At 46.5% G+C, this 22,471-nt stretch overlaps 2 pseudogenes; both read left to right on the top strand.

Moving 5' to 3' along the window:
- Window positions 1–578: 578 nt before the first annotated feature.
- Window positions 579–10,627, top strand: LOC117695102 (uncharacterized; annotated as a pseudogene).
- Window positions 10,628–15,442: 4,815 nt separating this feature from the next.
- Window positions 15,443–20,769, top strand: LOC117695100 (uncharacterized; annotated as a pseudogene).
- Window positions 20,770–22,471: the final 1,702 nt, after the last annotated feature.

The raw sequence follows: 22,471 nt of genomic DNA, 5'->3' as shown, positions 1-22,471 counted from the left end.
AGTTTACCAGAAGTCTGAGGTTAGCCTCTTGATGAGAGAAAAACTCCTACTCTGGCACCAGGGCTCCCAATATTCTCACACCAAGACAGGAACTGAATGTCATTAGGCTAGATATTTAGGGCCTTTCTAGTCTTATAGTGACTAGAGCCTGTTGGAAAAAGATGGCTACCATGGGATCAGACTACACACATGACACCTAAGAGGCTGCTTGACTGACAGTTCTGGGATCGAGACAAAGGCATAAAAGCCTGCTCTCGACAGTGCCCATTCAGAGAAGGCATTAGAAGTGTGAACATGTGCACATGTGAGTGAGTGTGTGTGTGTGTGTGTGTGTGTGTGTGTGTGTGTGTTCAAGACAAATATGAGGAAGCTCAGCACAGGTATGAACATTTTCACAATGTTTGTCAGCATTTAACAAAGCATGAAAGTATAACTGAAGTCCCAAGAGCTTTTCCTGCTCCTTCCTACACCCATCCCGTGCCCAGCAGACTTACCTAAGGTGAGTCCTCTGATCTGTGTGCACAGCCACCAGGCCCTGCAATTATGCCCAAGCTCCAGTAAAGGCAGATCCTGAAAGCATGATAGAATACGTGTACTTCACTTTCTGTGAAAGCCCAAAGGAAGAGTCTCCCAGAAAAACGCATTTGATTAATATCCGGTCTGTGTCAAGGACCATGGACCCAGTCGTTTCCCCTAGACCAAGAGGTATTTTCTGCATCTTTCTCGGGGCTTCTAGAACTACTGGGAGATCGACTGTTACTTCCGGTTACATGGTCCACTTCCCTACGAAGTTACTTCACAAGACCAAAAGGACTCACCAAGTTGCAAATTGAAGGGCTTCATCTACATCTTCCTTGCCTCTATCAACACGAACAGTAGATCCGATGTAGCTCCAAAATGCTCTCAGTTTTACTCCTCAGAGCTCAACCAATAGCAACTCTCAGTCAAGCCCGGAAGCTAGGAACGGGCGCCCTGATTGGATGACATAACCTAGGGTACATTCCCCTAGGGTAGAAGAGAATCCTTCTCACTGTAGTAGCTGTCTCCTCCCGGAACTCTAGGGGGCTCCAGCTCAGAGTCTGGAGAGGCTCAAGAGACGGCGGATTTCTACGGACTTGATAGGATTCGGGTCATGAAGCATGGAAATATCACCTATCCAGCCCATGTGGAACGTGACGAGAAAGAGGAGAATGGTCAGTGCAAAATAGGAGTGGTGGGTTGGCCACATCCATGAGGAAAGGCGTGTCACTCAGAGTTGCCTGGACAGAATCTGTGTGCTGCAGGCTTTGTAGGCCTTGGCATCATGGCCACTTTGCACCACCCTATGTCGTCACTTGATTTTTCTCTCTTTCCTCACTTTCAGGTGCGAAAGCACAGCTGGTCTTGCCCGCTGGAGAGGAGAGAAATGGGGAAGAGAGTGACCGGTCCCCTGCCTGGGCTGGGAGCCTCAGCACCAAAATGGGGAGGAACAAAAGAACTGAGGGTATGGAGGAGAAAGGGGAGGTATGGAGAAAATCCTTCTGCTGTAGACACTTCGGGCAGCATGGATGACTGGACCCAAGAAGGTGCCATTAGCCATAGGGAGAAGAATGAGCCTCTGCCTCAGAAGCCAGATCCTGAATGTGGGTGGGGCACGGTGGATGTGCAGCCTGGGCCAGTTCTGATGCCCCGTGTCCAGTGGATGCCACATGGGGGATCCCAGGTACAGTCTGTGTCCCTAAAGGGGCCTGGTGTACAGCGTGTGCTCCTTCCTGTGCCCCATGTACAACCGATGCCAATCAATGTTCCCCAGGCACAGCAAATGCCCATCACTGTGCCCCAAGTCCAGGCTATACCAGATAATGTACCCCCAGCACAGCATCTAAAAATCGCAGTGCCCTGGGCTCAGCCAGTGCCCATTCCTGTGTCCCATGTGCAACCCGTGCCATTTAATGTTCCCCCATCACAGCGTATGCCAATCTCTGTGCCCCATGTACATCCTGTGCCCATTTCTCTGCCCCATGTACAGCCCGTGCCCATTGCTTTGCAACATGCACAGCCTATGCCCCGTGTACAGCCTATGCCAAGTGTACAGCCTATGCCCCGAGAACAGCCTATGCCCCATGTACAGCCTATGCCCCATGTACAGCCTATGCCAATCACTGTGCCTCACACACAGCCTATGCATAGTCCTGTTCCCCATGGTCACCCTATGCCTGTTACAGGGCCCCATGTACAGTCTTTGCCTGTTCCTGTGCCACAGGCCCAGTCTATGCCTGTTAATGTGCCACATATAAGGACTATGCCAGTCACTCTGCCTCATGCACAGTATATGCAGATGCCTGTGCCCCAAGTACAGCCTATGCCAATCAGTGTGCATCAATCACAGCATACACCAGTTCCTGTGTCCAATGCACACCCTATAACAGTTAAGGAGTCTAGCCCACCACATACACCAGCTCCTGCTGAACAGACTACAGCAGGCCAGATGGCCTGTGTACTGCCCACATCAACTGAAGTACCCAACATACAACCCTTGCCAGTTTTGGTGTCCACTATAAAGCCTGTGCCAGTGCTGGTGTCTCACCGCCGCCTCCGGGACAGATTTACAGGACTACACCTGCAGGAGCTGGAACGCTTTTTCCAGAGAAATCACTATCTCAGTGCTAAAGACAGGTAAGCACATTGTGTGGATCCAGTCTTTTTAGCAGGGAGCAAACTGGTACAGAGATGCCTGTGGCTCTCTGCATCTGTCCTTGTCTTCGTTTATTAGAAACTTTAAATTGCTTTTAAGTGGCGTTTTTGGTCTGGAGGGGTCTCTTCTTCAAGTCAGGGCTCTTGGGCTAAAATCTGGAGGTCAGAGGACAACTTGAAGGACTTGGTTCTCCCGTTCCAGGCTGGGTGTCCTGAACTGGAAAATCAGTTCAGCTGGCTTGCCCCCTCAAGCAGGTTTATCTGCTGAGTAATCTTGTCTGCCTCCATTTTGCTTCTAGAACTAAGGCTAAACTAAGAGAAGTAATACAGCCTGACAGACCCCTGCCTTGCTGTCCTAGGGTTCTGTGGTGGGAGTGGGAGCTCTGCAAAAGGCAGTGGAGCCCTTCTCCTGTAGGATCTACTTGGAGAAAGTAACAGTCTGTCAGTGTCTGCTGATCTAAGTGAGGTCCTCTTAGGACAGGCCTCAGAAGCCCAGATGTGGTTCCTATGACAGAGGGTGACAGTCAGTCAATGTGCTGATACATTTTTATATCCTGTGTATTTCCCTCTATGTTTTCTACTATAAACACATTGTCCTCACCTTTCTCTTTACTGCTGTTTCTAGTACTTTCTCAAAATTTGTGCTCTGCCCAAAGAAAATTGTCCATAAAGACAAGCCTCAGTGTTGGGCAAGGCGATCTCTGCCTGTAATCTCAGCACTGAGACGGCCAAGCATGGGCTATGGTGGTTTAGTTCCTGGGGCACTCAAGGCACAGAGAAGAACCATAAGTCAACACACAAAAATAAGTGGTGTATCAAACTAGGCATGTCTGGACCCAGTACTGGGAGGTAGAAAAGAGGTCATTCAAGGTCATCTGTCTTTATGGACCAAAGCCAGCCCACTCCCCAGGACATTTTTTCTGCTGATGACTTTAGGCCTAGTTTTTGATTTCTATCTCTTTCCTTCTGACTGTGTTCTGCAGGGATCTCCCAACACTAGCAGAGATAGCCTGGAACTTACAGGGAACCCATTCTTTATGTCTCCCTCCTCCTGGGAATTCAGAACTGTGTAGCCAACACTGAGAGATTTTTGTAACATTTCATTTTGTGATTGTAGTGTGATTTAACATTTCATTTCTCTGGACTGCTGAGGTTGATCAGCAAGTAAAAGGCCATGCTGGCCTGGGACCAAGAGATGACCTAGTCCTTCAATAGTTGATCTGATCTTCACAAGGATAGTATGGCCACATGAAAGTGTGGGCACCTGCATGCACACTCACACACAAACACTCACACACACGCACACACATACACACAGAGCAACACAAATGTTGATGCATGTCCACACTCACACAGTAAATGAAGCAATGTAACATGTCCTTTTCCTGATGATCACCACTGCATGGACATCCTTATGTGCTCACTGAATGGTAGGAGTCCTCATATGATGTCCAGGAAGTCATCTTCTTTTATTTCTTTTATCCTTCCATCATTGCAGAGCTCCTCACCCAGGTCTTGCAAGTGTGCACTTGTTTCTGTAACTCTTACTTTGTATTGTGTTAATGTGAGACAGCTTTAAGCTCCACCACAGCCAATCTTAAGAGCAGTTTTCTGTCTCCATTAGTGTTTTGCAAGTGTGTTATTAGATATAGTCTTAGGTTTTTATGTCTATTGATAGCATATTGCTAATGAAAGAAACTCACTTGTAGTAATGAAGTATCCTAGAGCTTGGGAGATTGAGACAATTGATTTCATAAATGTAAAGTGTCTCCTTATGCTTATTCATCTGTGGTACCAAATATTGATCATCTGTCATTTTTTGTCTCAGAAAAGAGCTGGCAAGGTGGATGGGTGTGACTGAGGTCAAATTGCAGGTGAGTAAGAAACAAAAAGTTATTTAACAACACAGCCATTCGAGAACTTTCTCCAGGTCCTGTTACTGAAGGATTCTGGATGCCCATAGTTGGAGTTACAAGTCATTGTTAGCCAGGAGGCATGGCTTCCTGGAATGGTATTCAGGTTCTATGGAGCCACAGGTGCTCTTAATCTTTGGACCATCTCTGCTGGCGCCTCAAAATAATTTTCCAGATCTGTGGTCTCTGTGGGTAGAAAATAAGATTAGAAGGCTCACTACTCTGACTGCAGCACATTTCAAGTAGGAATGTACCTGTAAGGGACAATTATGAATGTATGATAGATCCCAGGCAGAGCCCAGCACTCAGAATACTGTATGATGTTAAACAGGGACCTTTGGGAATGTGGAAAGGACACATTCCAAATATCTGGTCCTCAGGCTAGTGCCTAGTGAAGCCATACTGGATAAGGTCACCCATCAAAAGGACTCTTGGGACCATGTGGCTGCATCTGCCCTGAGAGTGCAGATAAGTATCTGCAGAGGGCTCTAAGGAGAGGAGACAGAGAAGCCAGGTGTGCAGTAATTGTCCACGAACTATTTTGCAATACTGGGGCCAGAAGCCTGGCTCTCCCACATTCTAGGCAAGCCCTGTTCCTTCTACCAGCCTTTCTTCCCCTTACAGAATTAGAGCAGTGAGAAGCCAGGTTCTTCTGAGCAAGCTAATATTAATATAAATTATATTGATATAAATTATAGAGGGCTTACCAATTTACATGATATGTTTTTTGATTTATCACGCTAATTATGATACAGAACAAACCCCTCTTCCTTCTCATTACAGAGATGGTTTAAGAAGAGGAGAGAGGACTTCAGGAGAAGGACAGAGTCAGTCAGGGATGAGTAGTGGAACTCCTCCAGAGGCCAACCCCACCTCTCTCTGTAGGTGGCCCAGGAGCCCTAGTGTACCACCCTGGAGTCACTTGTAGATGCCTGCTTTCTTCCACCAACGTGTTACTGTGTCTTTATATCCTAAGCACTTGTGTTTTAAGTAAATAAATTCCCAGTTTATTTGCTTCATGTGTCTTCTAGATTAATATGGTACATGTGGCCATATCAAGCAAATGCCATTTATTTATTCATTCGTGTATTTATTTATTTATTTATTTATTTATATTAATAATTCCATTCATTTACATCTCAAATGATATCCCACTTCCTGGTTACCTCCCACACACCAATCACACTTCCCAGAATATCCCACTTCCAGGTCACCACTCCACCTACCCCCATCCCACATGTGCCCTCCCCTTTCCCCTTCTGCCTATATGAGAGTGCTCCCCAACCGACTCACACTCTTCCACACCATCCCTCCTGCACCTCTTATACTGGGTCTTCAAAGCTCCCCGATACCAAGGGCCTCTCCTCCATTGTTGTCAGCTAAGGCCACCTCTGCTACATATGTATCTGGAGCCATGGATCCCACCAGGTACACTCCTTGGTTGGCGGTCTTCTCTCTGGGAAAACTGGGTAGTCAGGCCACCCTATATTATTCGTCCAATGGGGTTTCAATACCCACCTCTTTTTTAGTTTTTCTAGCTACTGTTCACCAAGGTTGCTGAGTTTTCTCTGATGCATTGGTGAGTTGCTGCCTGGACCTACCAAGGAACTGCCACATTTTTTCTTGTCAGTAACACCTCTTGACCATGCAACAGTGTTGGGTTTGGTGTCTGTGTAATTCTGTAAGAAATCCTGTGGGCATTTTCTTGATTACTGATTGATAGGCCAGAGTCTCTCCCACTGTAGGAAGGGCCAGGCCTGTGCAGGTCATTCTGGAGCATAAAGAATGCAGGCTGAACCAGCCATGAGGGCCAAGCCAGTAATCAGCATCTCTTCATGGCCTCTGCTTCAGCTCCTGCCTCCAGTTCCTGCCTCCACTTTGTGAAATGCTAGACTGTGAGATCCAGAGGAAATAGACCCTTTCCTCCCCAGATTGCTTTTTGTCGTGGTGTTTCATCACGGAAACAGAAACCAAGGTAAAACTAACACACACAACAGAAGATGGACTGGTAGAACCCATGCAAGCACTTCTTTTTTATTGGATATTTATTTCTATTTCATATGTGATCCCCTTTCCCTATTTCCCACCCACCCAGGAACCACCTATGCCCTCTTCCCCTCCTGTTTCTATGAGGACTTGCCCCCACCCACTGTCCCAATTCTACCTCTCCACTCTCAAGTTTCCCACACTGGGGCATCCAGCCTTCACGGGACCAAGGACTTCCTCTCCCACCTATGCCTGAAAGGCCATCCTCCCCTACATATACAGCTGGAGCCATGGTACCCTCCCTGTGTTCTCCCAGGCTTGTGGATTATAACCTGTGACTTCTGGTTGGTTGGTACTGTTGCTTTCCCCATGGGGCCACAAACACTTTTAGCTCATTCAGTCTTCTCCCTAACTCCTCCATTGGGAACCCCTTGATCTACTCAATGGTTAGTTGTGAGCATCCGCCTCTGTATATGTCAGGTGCTAGCAGACATTTAAGGACACAGCTATATGAGGCTTCTATCAGCATGCACTTCCTGATATCCACATCAGTGTCTACCTTTGCTGACTGCACATGGGATGCATACCCATGTGGAATGGTCTCCACATGGCCCCTCCTTCAGTTTCTGTCCCATGCTTTATCTCCATATTTGCCCCCATGAGTATTTTGTTACTCCTTCTAAGGACCGAAGCAACCACAAGTTGTACTTTCTTCTTCTTAAGCATCATGTGATCTGTGAATTGTATCTTGGGTATTGTGTGCATTTGGGATAATATCCAATTATCAGTGAGTGAATGCTATGTATGTTCTTTTGTGATTGTGTTACTTCACTCAGGATGATATTTTTCTACTTCCATCCATTTACCTAATTATTTCTCAAACTCATTGTTTTTAATAGCTGAGTAATATTCCATTGTGTAAATGTACCACATTTTTTGTATCCACTCCTCTGTTGAAGGACATCTGGGTTCTTTCCAGCTTCTGGCTATTATAAATAAGGCTGCTATGAACATAGTGGAGCATGTGTCTTTGTTATATGTTGGAACATCTTCTGGGTATATGCCCAGGAGTGGTATAGCTGGATCCTCAGGTAATGCTATCTCCAATTTTCTGAGGAACCGCCAGACTGATTTCCAGAGTGGTTGTACCAGCTTGCAATCCCAAAGAAATTGGAGGAGTGTTCCTCTTTCTCCACATCTTACCAGAATCTGGTATCACATGAGTTTTTTATCTTAGCCATTCTGACTGGTGTGAGGTTGAATCTCAGGGTCTTTTTAATTTGTATTTCCCTGATGAGTAAGGATCCTGAACATTTCTTTAAGTACTTCTCAGGCATTAGAGTTTCCTCACTTGAGAATTCTTTGTTTAGCTCTGTACCCCATTTTAATAGGTTATTTGATTGTCTGGAGTCTAATTTCTTGACTTCTTTGTATATATTGGATATTAGCCCTCTATCAGGACTTTGGTGAAATTAGGGGAGATAACATTTGGTAGAAAGAACTGTAGACCTACACTTTGGTTCTCTTAATGGAGCCCTGCCTAGTGTTCTCTCCCGAGGCTTTCCAGAGATTCCTGGGCCATTAAGCTCAGATCATTATCTTCTCTCTGTCTTTCAGGTAGGAAGACAGTGGTCTCCAAGGCTGGAGAGGGAGGAGACAAGAAAGAGATAGTAGTGGGCGGGCTTGCTCAGGATTGGCTTGATCAGGGTGAACTCACTCAGGGCGAGGTTGCTGGAGGCAAACTTGCTCAAGAAGAGCCTGCTCAGTTCATTCTCACTCAGGAAGCCAGAGGAGTAGGAGAGGAGGGAGAAAAGAGGGAAGAAGAAATGGAGATAAGACATGCTGTCGATCGTGCTTCTGGCACCGAGGATGACACAATTCCAGCAAGAAGGTGGTGAGGGCAGCAATGATCAACAAGAACCTCAGCAAGAGGCAGCGATTCCTGAAGGTACCAGGAGTCAACAGGCCGGGAACAGTCTGGTTTCACCAGCGGTACAGCCGCACCAGGTTCACCCAGTCTCAGCTGCATGATCTGGAGTGCCTTTTCCAAGAGACTCGCTACCCCAGTCCTCGAGCAAGGTAAGTAGATGGCCAGTGCTTGGCGCCTAATTCACTGGTGGCCTTTGGCTCTCACCAGGCATCAGATTCCACGTAGAAATAATGGGACCTGTTTCGGACCATGCCTTGCATTTAGTTCCTTCCACATGCAAGTTAAGACTTTCCCCCAGCTATTAGGACCTTCTGCCTGCAATTAGAGCCTGGGGTAAGGGTATGGGGGCTGAGTGGACTTGAAACAAAAGTCTTTTATTGCCCTGGTCAAGATTAGGAAATTTAGACAATGTTTGGTGTTCTAAATGTGTTTGCAGAAGCATGGCTGAGAATTCTGTCTGAGGCATGGCTGGAGAAAGCAGGAAGGATTCCACTTCCAGTTAAAATTTTGCAAATACATTTCTTCTCTTATGCTCTCTTTAGTGATTTTTACATTTTCAGTACACTATAGAGGCATCTGTGCTTTAGGGATACACTTAAATTTGGTCTCTAAGAGGGACCTATTACCAAAGCCAGGACTAAGGTAAATGGTAAGATTAGTGACTATATGTAAACATGTATGCACACATGTGTGAACCCAATCATATAAAAAAAATAGGGCCTGTTCTTCACACTTGATTCCTACCAAAAAGCCTAAATTTTGGAATGTTTTCTTTCTAGGAGGCATCTTGCACGATGTATGGGTGTGGAAGAATGTGATGTACTGGTAAGTCTTCTGAAAAAAAATAATAAGCTTTTCAGAAGGGTGGTACACCAGGTGATGTTGCTGTCTAGAATTGTAGCAGATGAAAAGGACCCTGAGGTTGAGTCCCAAGGCTGCTAGACCAGTACACAGCCAGGCTAGGTTCAAGAGGGTAATAAGGCCTCCACTTTCTCAGGCAGGAAAATGACAACTGGGCCAACAGAAAAGCTAAGAGGCTAAGGTGATTTGTCTGTCCTTCACAGTATGGAGTGTGGTCCAGACCTTCTGAAGGCTGTGCAGCCCACATGCCTCACACAAGTGAAGAGATCATGTCCTTACCCACTTTCTACTCTGTCACTCTGAATGTGTCTGAAAGTTTTCTCTCAGAATTCCCCTTGCTCTGGTCTGTACATGTCATAGACCTAGCTTACTTCTGAAACCCAGTACTGGGACCAGGGACCTGAAACAGCCTATGACACATTTACCTGTGTTTTAGTGAGTGTGTATCTGCACTCTGACCACCATTACACTCGGCCCCAGCGTCTCCACACCTAATGCCCACAAGGGGAAAGGCCTATAGTCACTAACCTGGGAGGCCAGGAAAGAAAACACCAAGCAGGAAGAGGTGTCCTTTGTCTCATAAAATGTGCATTCTGGAAACTCAAAAGTGACTAACACCCGCAGATCCTCAGCACACTGTCTCTTGACTTCCTATGGTTCTTGGGGGTGAGCTGGAGAATTTTTGTTACCTTTCCACAAGAAGGAACAAAAACTACCCGTGATGACATGTGAATCCTTTCCTGAAGAAATGTATAAAACACGTCATGGATTAAGAGAAGAGGTGATGGTTGTGCCTGTTCTATGGCATAAAGACTGGGTGTGGTGTCCCCTGTCCTAAAGGGTTTCTTGAGAGGACGTTTCTATTCTTTCACTGAGAATGAACCCCATTGCTTCCAGCATACTGAATAATCAGAATATGCCTGAGGAACTTCCTCAACCCCTCTTGGGTTAGACTAGTGAACTTTGTAGGTATTTAAAAGATGTAGTGATTCTTCTGGGGGAGTATCTCCATGCTGGAGCACATGGCTAGCACACCCCTGGCCTTGGGATGGATTCTGAATACCTTCCAAACTGTAAACAGAATGAAGTGGGCATGTAGTGCTTTAGGGTGTGTGCTTTAGTGATGAACTGTTCACTGTACTAACGTATCTCTGTCTCCTGCTTATAGAATTGGTTTCGGATGAGGAGATCCCTTTACCAAAGAAGAAGGAGACTGCTCATGCTCCGCTACCTGTCACCGAATCCCCAGAGTGACTCTCCCTGAGGATTTTGGAGCAGCACTTGAGTGCCACCCCTGTCCTGGAAGCACCCATGGTGGCCAGGACAACCTTTATTTCTCTACAATTATGTCAGAAATAAAAAAAAGTAGATTCTAACTATGTTGTCTCCATTGTCTTACAAGTTAGTAAAATATGGGTATAAATATTTGAAGGGTAGTAGTCAATCCTAGACATGACATTCAGGCAGAATAACAAAGAGGTCTTCATTATAAATGAAACATGGGCAACTGGCAATTACTGCCAATGTGTGAACAAGTTATTATAAGGACAGAGAGGCAAAATCCCCTATGACTGGAAGGACAGTCTACTTCTAGACATGGCTGCTCCCACCAGCACTCCAATAAGCACCCTACAGCCTAAGCCCCTACCCTCAGACAGTTTTGAAAATATCCCAAAGACTACTCCCAGGTTCGATAGGCAGGAGGAATGGGTGCATAATGTGTGCTGCCTTCCCTTTCTGAGGACCTTAGGAGGACTTGGAGAACCACACTGGCCAGAGGTCCTGCTGCTTAGAAGGGCAAGGAGAATCTGTCCATTCATGCCAGAGAGAAATGTCTGTCTCCCTTCTTCCATTAGGTCTCAGGGAGCATATGGTCCCAGACTTGCTTGCTCAAGAGAACAGGACTGATAAGTCTTCTCTCTGTATTTTGTCAGTGGCCTTGTAGAACCCTCAGTACAGGGATTTGGTGCTTTGTGGGGTATGTGAGGGATTTTACTTCTCAGCAGCTATAGCTGTATAAACAAGGAGGAGGCCCTAGCAATGTTGCAGAGCAATCAGTCAGTGCAGAGAACTTACAACACTCTCTCCTGCCATATGTGATTATCTTCCTCAATGGTCCCTGTGAACAAGGGGTATGATGGGGATGCCTAGTTAGACCTGAATATGAGGTGGGAAGTTTAGGGACAAAGGCAACATGGCCTGGACCCAAATGTACCCCCCCTCATCTGCTTTTCAGAAGCCTGTGCTTGAAAAAGCCTACTCTTGCAAAAACCAGGACTTCTGAATTTAGGTTTTCAAAGAGCTTATGCAAAACCCAGGTTTTCAAAAGGCCCCAGGCAAATGCCTGCTCAAACTATGGGATAAAGCAAGCTCCTAGTTCCTGATTCGAATGTGGCCAGTGCACCTAAGATCCACCCACAATTCCCCAAATAAGGCTATGACCCCAGTACCTCCCATTACATCAAAACTCACTCCACTGCCCTTAAAGAATCCTTTAACCCACCACAGCCTTGGGAATTCACAAACCCCCTCCTAAAACTGTCAGTGAACTTGCCTTAGAGCTGTCCAAATAAACCTGCCTTTGCACTGTGTACTCATTCCACTAATTTGATTCTTTAGGTCACAGGAGAAGCCATTCAGTATTTACTCCATCCTCTCTTAATGGCTGTATGTTGTCCAGTTGTGAGTCCTTCCACTCACACACACATATGGCAAATGAGGTCTACCCTGAGCTGGTCAGGAGACATTATGTATTTTGTAATGTGTGAGGCTTGGATAAACTAGTTTGTCTTTGCACAGGGAGGCTAGAAGAGGATATGGAGGAAGGAATGAGTCTGAACACAGCTCATGGCCTCAGGCTGCAAGCGCCTGATGGAGACCAGTGCTTATCTCCTAGATCCATGGGGGTTGGAAAACTCTGAGTCCTGTTCTCAGTCTTGAAAAAGAGTGTGGGGAACAGTGGTTTCCAGGGGCTTCAGGGGTCTCCAGGAACCTGGTATCCTGAAATGCTGCACCTCTGTCTTCCATCTTCCACAGGGAGAACTCCTCTTTTTACTGTCCAAGCTGCCACCATTTTGCTACTGCTGCTGCTGCTGCTGCTGCTGCTGCTGCTGCTGCTGCTGCTGCTGCTGCTGCGCCACCAGGGCTCCTGCTCCTAGCTGACTTTCTGATTGTATTTCACAACCATACTTTCCCCTAAGATAGTCACCAAGTTCTTCGTCGAGGGGATCAACCTTGGCAACTCGAGAGAAAGAGAAATGATTCACTAGGGAACCCAGGTACACAGAGAAGGATCCTCGGGATCTCGGTTTGATGTTTCAGCAAAAGATAATTTTATGGGTTCCATTTGAGCACCTGCCACCAAACTTCCAAGCAGAAACTGTTATCTCCAGACTGCTTGACTTCCAGGCTCACCACATCTGGTGTCATCAGACATTTCACAGGGCCAAACAACATGAATTGAATCTAGTGGTGTCTTTGGATCCTCCACATGTAGTCCATGGTGTGGACTGGAGCTGTGCCCTTGATACTCTCAATGGGGAGTCATGAGGAAATGTGAACAAATCTCTAGTAAGCCCACAGGAAGGGATTGAACTGTTTCCTTCCTGTGTCACAATGATCTCTCCCTTATCATGAAACATTACACCTCGATTTGGAATGTCTTAGGTCTTCAGGAATTGTCATCCTTGATGGAATGTCTTCTCTTGGTGGAAACTGCAGGACATAGCATGTGTATCCAGCCATAGAGCCAGTCCAGTTGAGGAAAGGTCTAGGTGAACACAAGCCTGAATCAGATTCTGACCAAACTTCCTAACATTTACATGAAATGTTCTTTTGCTGTACCTCAGAGTGCTGTGTAAAGGACCATTTTGAGTGTGTGTGTGAAAAGGCACCTTCAAAGACCATGGGCAGAGCTTGGTGGGAAATCAGCTAATGAAGGGGTTCAAAAGGGTTTCTCTGATTCTGATCAGAATGCCTAACCTAGGGGTCCTGTCTTAGGTATAGAGCTTCCATTGACACTTCAGGAGAAGATAAAACATTCTGATGTCCATTGAGGAAATTTTGTAAATATCCCTTCATCCAGCTATCCAACATCCACACAGCACTTCCTCCTGAAGGGAACATGACCTGTTTCCAGTGAGCTTCCTTGCAGACTTAGAGTCATGGAGGTCAAAGCCACCACTGGCAGGGGCTCTGATATGCCTATCTTACTGCTAGGTTGGCCACGCCTTTGAAGACTTTCCACACCACTACAGAGTGCTCAGAGCATATCTCCATGCAATGGTCACATCCCACCTTTTGGATCTTTCTCTGAAGCCATTTCAGCACAAAGTGCAATGCTCTGCCTCCTCCTTCAATAAAAGCTGGCCATTTACTTCCTTCCAACACAAAACTGCCCTGCTTCCTTCAGCCTGTGGCTGAAACTGTTTGACAAGTTTTCAATGTTCTAGGTATTGATTGGAATTCATATTGAGAGGTGGAGAGATCTGACCTTGAATATATTTACAATGCCTGTCAGCTGTCCTGCCATAAACAGCTCTATACACAGCTAAGTGGACACAGTTTATTAAGCTGTTTTTGAAATCAGTTAACTGATCATGACAAGGTATCTGTGTGCACACCTGTGGTGTTTGTGGGACTTAAACTGCTGGGAAAGTCCCACACCAGGCCAGTGTACTGGAACAGTAATGATTGGACAAGTAGTGTTCAGGATAGCCTGGGATACATGAGAGACTGTCACAAACTAAAAGCAAAGACACAAAGCAAAAGAAAACCTTGCATTTATTGTCTCTGGTCCTATTAACACCCCCATCATGATCCCCAGAATCCTGGAACACAATCGATCAGAGAGGAGTCACTCTTCCACAAGGACTACACACAGCTTCTTCTGTTTGTTCCATTTAAAGTGTCTACAGTGCCTACTCTACACAGATCTTAGTTCCAATAGACCTTCACTCTAAGATGTTTATCTACATTACTACACCAAGAGGGCATCTACCCATGAGGTTCTGCATTTGCAGACATGAGAAGTACTATACTGGTTTATTGTATAAGGTCTCTGATGGAGACTGGTTACCAGCTAATCTAGAATATGTTACCTTTTACAAGAGATGCTTTGGGTTACTTACAGTATCAAGTTGGACAAAACACTGAGAGAAAAAAGGTGCAAGATGTCACTTCTGAATGTGGAGGTCTGTGACTTGCCTATGCTTTCAGAATCCTTGAAGACTCTTGCAGCAGAGAAATCCAGAGCTGACCAAGTCCACTCAACATCTGATGCAACATACAGAAACCATAATGTGGAGTCTGCCATCATGAGAAATTCCCCCGGTATTTCATCAAGGCCTCAATCCTCCTGTGATCTTTTGACCTCTTTCCCCCAATGCATGCTAAAGTCAGCTGGCAAGCTCTCCCATAACCCCACTATAAAGGTCCTCTCTGGTGTCCAAGAGCAGTGGGCAGGACTTTCTGGTGGACCTGAGCAAGTGTCCTAAAAGCAAGATTCGGTGCCCAGGTACAGCCTGCCTCCACCTCCACCTCCACAGTAATTTCTGCCATGCACTATCCACAAGCCCACTTCAGAGGCCCACCCACTGAGAAAGGAAGCACACAGGGCCAATAGTAGGCTTGAATGAGAAGGACCTGAGCCTGTAAGTTCCCAACTTGCTGAAAGCCCCCAGGCAGGTCCACGGCCAAAAACACCAGCAAAGGGCAGGCCTCTAGGCTTCTGAAGAGCAGCAGTCATGGATCCACAACACTTAGACTACTGTGAAGACTGCTACTATTATCTGGAGGATTGTGAGGGGATAGAGGCCCCCACACTGAACAAGGGCAGCAGTGTCACCGGGTGGCATTGCCTGTGGTGACCATCAAAGCCAGGAGGACAGTGGCAACCAACAGGGAAAACTAAACAATAACCAGTCCCTGACAACAACGTGGGTTTTGAAAGTGAACAGAGGAACCAGGAGCCCATGGAGCCTGAGGAGGAGGAGCCAGCTTTCCTGCTGGTGTGGTTCCTTATTGCCAGGGCAGGAGGCACCAGATCCAGTTCTACTTCACACAAAGGCAGGTGCAGGAGATGGGGACCATGTTCCAAGAATCTCAGTACCCACATGTGCTCACAAGGTATGTGTCATATCCCTGCTTTTCTTATAAATCAACACATTCCTATGTTCAAACACTTCACAACAGCTTCATTATAGAATACTCTTCCTCTGTCCACTCATGAAATACTCTGTTAAAATTATCTGTGTGAGCTAACTAAAGTTGTTACAGATTGTTTGACCAACCAGGTATAGCACAGCACTTGAAACACTGTGAGCATGTGGAGCCCTTTGTTGAAGGAGCCTGGTTTGTCAGCCAGCTGAGTGTCCCTGTGGATCTGGGCAGGAGGAAGGGGCACACACTTTTCCCATCCTCTGTCCTTCCTCATGATGTGAGCTAATGATCTTTCTGGTTTTCTCTACACAGAGGGGAGCTTGCCAGAAACATGAATGTGCCTGAAGCCAAGGTGCAGGTCAGGAGATCTGAGAAAGCAATGTGCAGGTGCGGTCCATCTATATCATGCTGTGGGTCATGGTCTGACTTGTCCTGGGTGTTGACCAGTGTGTGTGCTTGCTCTCTTCCTTTGATGGACATCACTGGATTCATGATCCAAAGAAAGAGTTACTGCTATAATATAGCTATGCTGTTTCCCAGTTATGGAGGGAACCTGATTTCCTGGAGGAAAGAGAAAAGCAAAGCATCTATACTGTGTTTACACTCTGTGTGCAAATCCAAGGTATTTACACAGCATTGACTCTGTAATTGTTTACATGTAGAATCCATGTCTGTGCATGCTTATATGTTTAGCCTGTAATTCATGTTAAATTCCTCCTACTCTGTTGTCCTTTACAGAGAACTTCAGTGGATTCATGGTGAAGCCAAGGATGGTCTTGTAGATGATACATTTGATGGAGGATGAGACAGGGCCATTAAAGCCTTCCGCTGCATTAAGTTACTAAAACTCAGTTTGTCCCACACTCTGAACTAAATAAGAATAATCAGTAACAACTGGGGCAAGTGAATGATTTGCCCATCGAGCCGTCCCCAAATGTGACTGATGTGTGGTAAGGCCAGACTGACCTGGACTAGAGATTCGTAGCCCAGGCAATAGTGGCTCCTCCTCCTTTGTGAGTTTGCATGAGAGCAGCACTGCAGTTTAACTTGAAGGACTGATTTTGGTTCAGATGTTGTCTCCACCTGACCACATGACCAACACTGTCCCAACAGCAAGGGAAGAGAGCAAGAGTAAATGCCCTCTGATGTGTTTATGAAAAGATACAGGGGAGAGATGATCTATAGACCTATGATCTATAGGGGTGTATGCAAGTATGTGGGAAGGGGATGTGTCATCAGCCTGCCCATGCCAAGGCATCCCTTCCCCCTGAGGTACCAGCCAAAAGAAGTTATAGTATAGAACAGAGTTTATTCAGAGCATAGGGATGGGACACATGAAGGTAGTAGAGGCACAGAAAGGCAGAGAGAGTAGAGAAGCAGAAGAGAATAAGCCAGCCTGGAGCACATGGAGAGAGAGGGTGGAAGAAAGGGGGGAGTGAGGAGGAAATGGTGAGGAACAAGTAGACAAGTAGACAAGAGAACAAGAGAGGGAGGAAGGGGCAAGCATCCCCTTTTATAGTGAGTCAGGTCTACGTGGCTATTGCCAGGTAACTGTGGGGATGAGCAAACCCGGCTGTTGCCAGACAACTGTGGAGTAGGGCTTAGACAGAATGCTGAAAAACTTTTCTTAAGAATCAATCAATAAGAACCAGCACTATTGAATTTATGAGAGGCCCAACAACATGGGGAATACGATACCAGTAAAAGTACACTTTGGAATCCCATTTAATGTCCATGTGTCCTGCTCAGTCTGCTCTAGAATTGATTACATAACTGCTGCTGTCCATGTGTGGTTTCCAAGTGAGACAGTGTACTGACTTTGTAAACTAGTGATAGCTGCTGTAGTTTTCAGGCTTGTGTGTAGAAGGCATAGTTAAATAGAGTCCAGCCATGTTCTCCAACACTGAATGAACCCTGATGCCGCAGCCAAATGCATCTGATCATCTTGAGAAACCTTCTGTCTTGCTAGGGGTTTGAATACCAGTGAGTGATAGAGCATGTGTCCTCTCTAGCAAAGCACTCAGCATGCTGAGACATTGCATGTTGTCCTCTGCTTTCAGATGTGGTTTAACAATAGGAGAGCCAAGCAGAGGGCCAGGGAGAAGAAAGCAGTGCTCAGGGGCACACCGGCTGGGATCCAGGACCACATTTGCATGATGGACCCAGAGGAGCCCTAGGGTACCAACCTCCAGGAGCCACAAGGAGATGGGCTGTGTGGAGTCACAGGCTTGCCATTCACGAGGGAAAGTCACTGTTTCTCTGTTAGCAACACAGTAACAATAAAGATGAGAATTTCACTATATTTCTTTCTGATTGTGGAAGGTAGATGCAAACCATTCCCTAAGTAAGATGCAAACAGATTGGTAAAGAGATCTTTCTGCTGGAAACAGCAATCCAGGGTCACCCTCAGGGACCCCTGCATATCACATTGTTTACATGCTTTCACTTTATTTGCAGGGAATGAGTTTTGCATCTCACATTTATGCTGACTACACCTAGGTTCTGACAATGTGGGAACAGAAACATGTTCAAGGAAGGCCTCCTTTGTCCCATAGGCTGTGGGTGTGTATTCAGTCAGTACTGCCTCCTTTCATGCTGATGAGTTCAGTACAACCCTTGGTTTGCACACTCATCAAGGCCAGTCACGGGATTCAGGGGGCAGGCAAGTGAACATTCAACTCAAAAATAACATGAGACTCTATCCTGTGCAGGCTGACGTGGGGCAAGCTTCCTTTGCTTTTCTCATAACACTGTGCACACACCATAGGTTTAATTAATATTATTTGAATCAGTCATCTCTGAAACTTATTAATTGACTCAAGAACATTCCTCACTGTTTTACAGTAAAATAAAGACATCAGAACTGATAGAACAAATGTGGTGTTTCTGTTGTTGCTTTGAAAGAGTGTGTTTTGAGTGACATGGCATTAAACCCATCTCTCCACAGTTGCTTCTGATTCTTGGGTCATCATGTAAGAAGAGGCATCACAGAGAGGGACATCCAGTCGTTTTCAGGAGTTGGAACACTCTAAGCAAGGGCTTTATGCATTCTAGACAAGCACTCTGCCAATGTGGCCACAGTCTCAAGCCTAAAACGGGGTCTTTCCAAAGTTGGTCAGAATGAGAAAGACAGTCATCAGTTCCTGAACACCTTGTCAAGAGTAGTTTCAAGGTGTACAAAGACAGACAGGAAAGGACAGGAACAACCATGTGCAGATTTGCAACTGAGTTAGTTTACCAGAAGTCTGAGGTTAGCCTATTGATGAGAGAAAAAACTCCTACTCTGGCACCAGGGCTCCCAATATTCCCACACCAAGACAGGAACTGGATGTCATTAGGCTAGATATTTAGGGCCTTTCTAGTCTTATAGTGACTAGAGCCTGTTGGAAAAAGATGGCTACCATGGGATCAGACTACACACATGACACCTAAGAGGCTGCTTGACTGACAGTACTGGGATCGAGACAAAGGCATAAAAGCCTGCTCTTGAAAGTGCCCATTCAGAGAAGGCATCAGGAGTGTGCACATGTGTGTGTGTGTGTGTGTGTGTGTGTGTGTGTGTGTCTGTGTGTTCAAGACAAATGTGAGGAAGTTCAGTACAGGTATGAAAATTCTCACAATGTTTGTCAGCACTTATCAAAGCATGAGATTATTAATAAAGTCACATATCCTGTACCTGCTACTCCCCACCTCCATCCAGTGAGCAGCAGACTTGCCTAAGGTGAGTCCTCTGATCTGTGTGCACAGCCACCAGGCCCTGCAATTATGCCCAAGCTCCAGTAAAGGCAGATCCTGTAAGCATGATATAATACGTGTGCTTAACTTTTTCTGAAAGCCCAAAGGAAGAGTCTCCCAGAAAAACGCATTTGATTAATATCCAGTCTGTGCCAAGGACCAAGGACCCAGTCGTTTCCCCTAGACCAAGAGGTATTTTCTGCATCTTTCTCGGGGCTTCTAGAACTACTGGGAGATCTACTATTACTTTCCCCTAGGGTAGAAGAGAATCCTTCTCACTGTAGTAACTGTCTCCTCCCGGAACACTAGGGGGCTCCAGCTCAGAGTCTGGAGAGGCTCAAGGGACTGCAGATCTCTAGGGACTTAATAGGATCCAGGTCATGAAGCATGGAAATATCACCTATCCAGCCCATGTGGAATGTGAGGAGAAAGAAAAGAAAGGTCAGTGCAAGCTAGGAGTGGTGGGTTAGCCACATCCATGAGGAAAGGGGTGTCACTCAGTGCTGCCTGGACAGGAACGGTGTGCTGCAGGCTTTACCTGCCTTGACATCATGGCCACTTTGCACCACCATATGTCCTGTCACTTGATCTTTCTCTGTTTCTTCATGTTCATTTGTGAAAGCACAGCTGGTCTTCCAGCTGGGGGAGGAGAGAAATGGGGAAAAGAGTGACCAGTCTCCTGCCTACCTGGCTTGGAGCCTCAGCACCAAAATGGGGAGGAACAAAAGAACTGAGGGTATGGAGGAGAAAGGGGAGGTATGGAGAAAATCCTTCTGCTGTAGACACTTCGGGCGGCAGGGATGACTGGACCCAAGAAGGTGCCATTAGCCGTAGGCAGAAGAATGAGCTGCCTCAGAAGCCAGTCCCTGAATGTGGGTGGGGCACCGTGGATGTGCAGCCTGGGCCAGTTCTGATGCCCCGTGTCCAGTGGATGCCACATGGGGGATCCCGGGTACAGTCTGTGTCCCTAAAGGGGCCTGGTGTACAGCGTGTGCTCCTTCCTGTGCCCCATGTACAACCGATGCCAATCAATGTTCCCCAGGCACAGCAAATGCCCATCACTGTGCCCCAAGTCCAGGCTATACCAGATAATGTACCCCCAGCACAGCATCTAAAAATCGCAGTGCCCTGGGCTCAGCCAGTGCCCATTCCTGTGTCCCATGTGCAACCCATGCCATTTAATGTTCCCCCATCACAGCGTATGCCAATCTCTGTGCCCCATGTACATCCTGTGCCCATTTCTCTGCCCCATGTACAGCCCGTGCCCATTGCTTTGCAACATGCACAGCCTATGCCCCGTGTACAGCCTATGCCAAGTGTACAGCCTATGCCCCGAGAACAGCCTATGCCCCATGTACAGCCTATGCCCCATGTACAGCCTATGCCAATCACTGTGCCTCACACACAGCCTATGCATAGTCCTGTTCCCCATGGTCACCCTATGCCTGTTACAGGGCCCCATGTACAGTCTTTGCCTGTTCCTGTGCCACAGGCCCAGTCTATGCCTGTTAATGTGCCACATATAAGGACTATGCCAGTCACTCTGCCTCATGCACAGTATATGCAGATGCCTGTGCCCCAAATACAGCCTATGCCAATCAGTGTGCATCAGTCACAGCCTATGCCTGTTCCTGTGTCCAATGCACACCCTATAACAGTTAAGGAGTCTAGCCCACCACATACACCAGCTCCTGCTGAACAGACTACAGCAGGCCAGATGGCCTGTGTACTGCCCACATCAACTGAAGTACCCAACATACAACCCTTGCCAGTTTTGGTGTCCACTATAAAGCCTGTGCCAGTGCTGGTGTCTCACCGCCGCCTCCGGGACAGATTTACAGAACTACACCTGCAGGAGCTGGAACGCTTTTTCCAGAGAAATCACTATCTCAGTGCTAAAGACAGGTAAGCACATTGTGTGGATCCAGTCTTTTTAGCAGGGAGCAAACTGGTACAGAGAGGCCTGTGGCTCTCTGCATCTGTCTTTGTCTTCATTTATTAGAAACTTTAAATTACTTTTAAGTGGGATTTTTGGTCTGGAGGGGTCTCTTCTTCAAGTCAGGGCTCTTGGGCTAAAATCTGGAGGTCAGAGGACAACTTGAAGGACTTGGTTCTCCTGTTCCAGGCTGGGTGTCCTGAACTGGAAAATCAGTTCAGCTGGCTTGCCCCCTCAAGCAGGTTTATCTGCTGAGTAAACTTGTCTGCCTCCAGTTTGCTTCTAGAACTAAGTCTAAACTAAGGGAAGTAATAGAGCCTGACAGACCCCTGCCTTGCTGTCCTGGGGTTCTGTGGTGGGAGTGGGAGCTCTGCAAAAGGCAGTGGAGCCCTTCTCCTGTAGGATCTACTTGGAGAAAGTAACAGTCTGTCAGTGTCTGCTGATCTAAATGTGGTCCTCTTAGGACAGGCCTCAGAAGCCCAGATGAGGTTCCTATGACAGAGGGTGACAGTCAGTCAATGTGCTGATACATTTTTATATCCTGTGTATTTCCCTCTATGTTTTCTACTATAAACACCTTGGCATCCCTTTTCTCTTTACTACTGTTTTTAGTACTTTCTCAAAATTTGTGCTCTGCCCAAAGAAAATAGTCCATAAAGACAAGCCTCAGTGTTGGGCATGGTGGTCTCTGCCTGTAATCTCAGCACTGAGAAGGCCAAGCATGGGCTATGGTGATGAGTTTCTGGGGGCCTCAGCTACAGAGAAAATCCCTAAGTCAACACACAAAAATAAGTGGTGTATCAAACTAGGCATGTCTGGACCCCAGCACTGGGAGATGGAAGAAGAGGTCATTCAAGGTCATTTGTCTTTATGGACCAAAGCCAGCCCACTCCCTAGGACATTTTTCTGCTGCTACTTCAGGCCTAGTTTTTTATTTCTATCCCTTTCCTTCTGACTGTGTTCTGCAGGATCTCCCACCTCTAGCAGAGATAGCCTGGAACTTACAGGGAACCCCTTGTTTATGTCTCCCTCCTCCTGGGAATTCAGAACTGTGTAGCCAACATTGAGAGATTTTGAAACATTTTTTTTTGTGATTCATGTTATTTAACATTTCATTTCTCTGGACTGCAGAGGTGGATCAGCAAGTAAAAGTCCATGCTGGCCTGGGACCAAGAGATGACCTAGTCCTTTAAGACTTGATCTGATCTACACAAGTTTAGTGTGGCCACAGGAAAGTGTGGGCACCTGCATGCACACTCACACACACACACACGCACA

The sequence above is a fragment of the Arvicanthis niloticus genome, chromosome X (assembly GCF_011762505.2).
Source record: "Arvicanthis niloticus isolate mArvNil1 chromosome X, mArvNil1.pat.X, whole genome shotgun sequence".
NCBI lineage: Eukaryota > Metazoa > Chordata > Mammalia > Rodentia > Muridae > Arvicanthis > Arvicanthis niloticus.
This window is presented reverse-complemented; position numbering and strand designations above follow the sequence as displayed.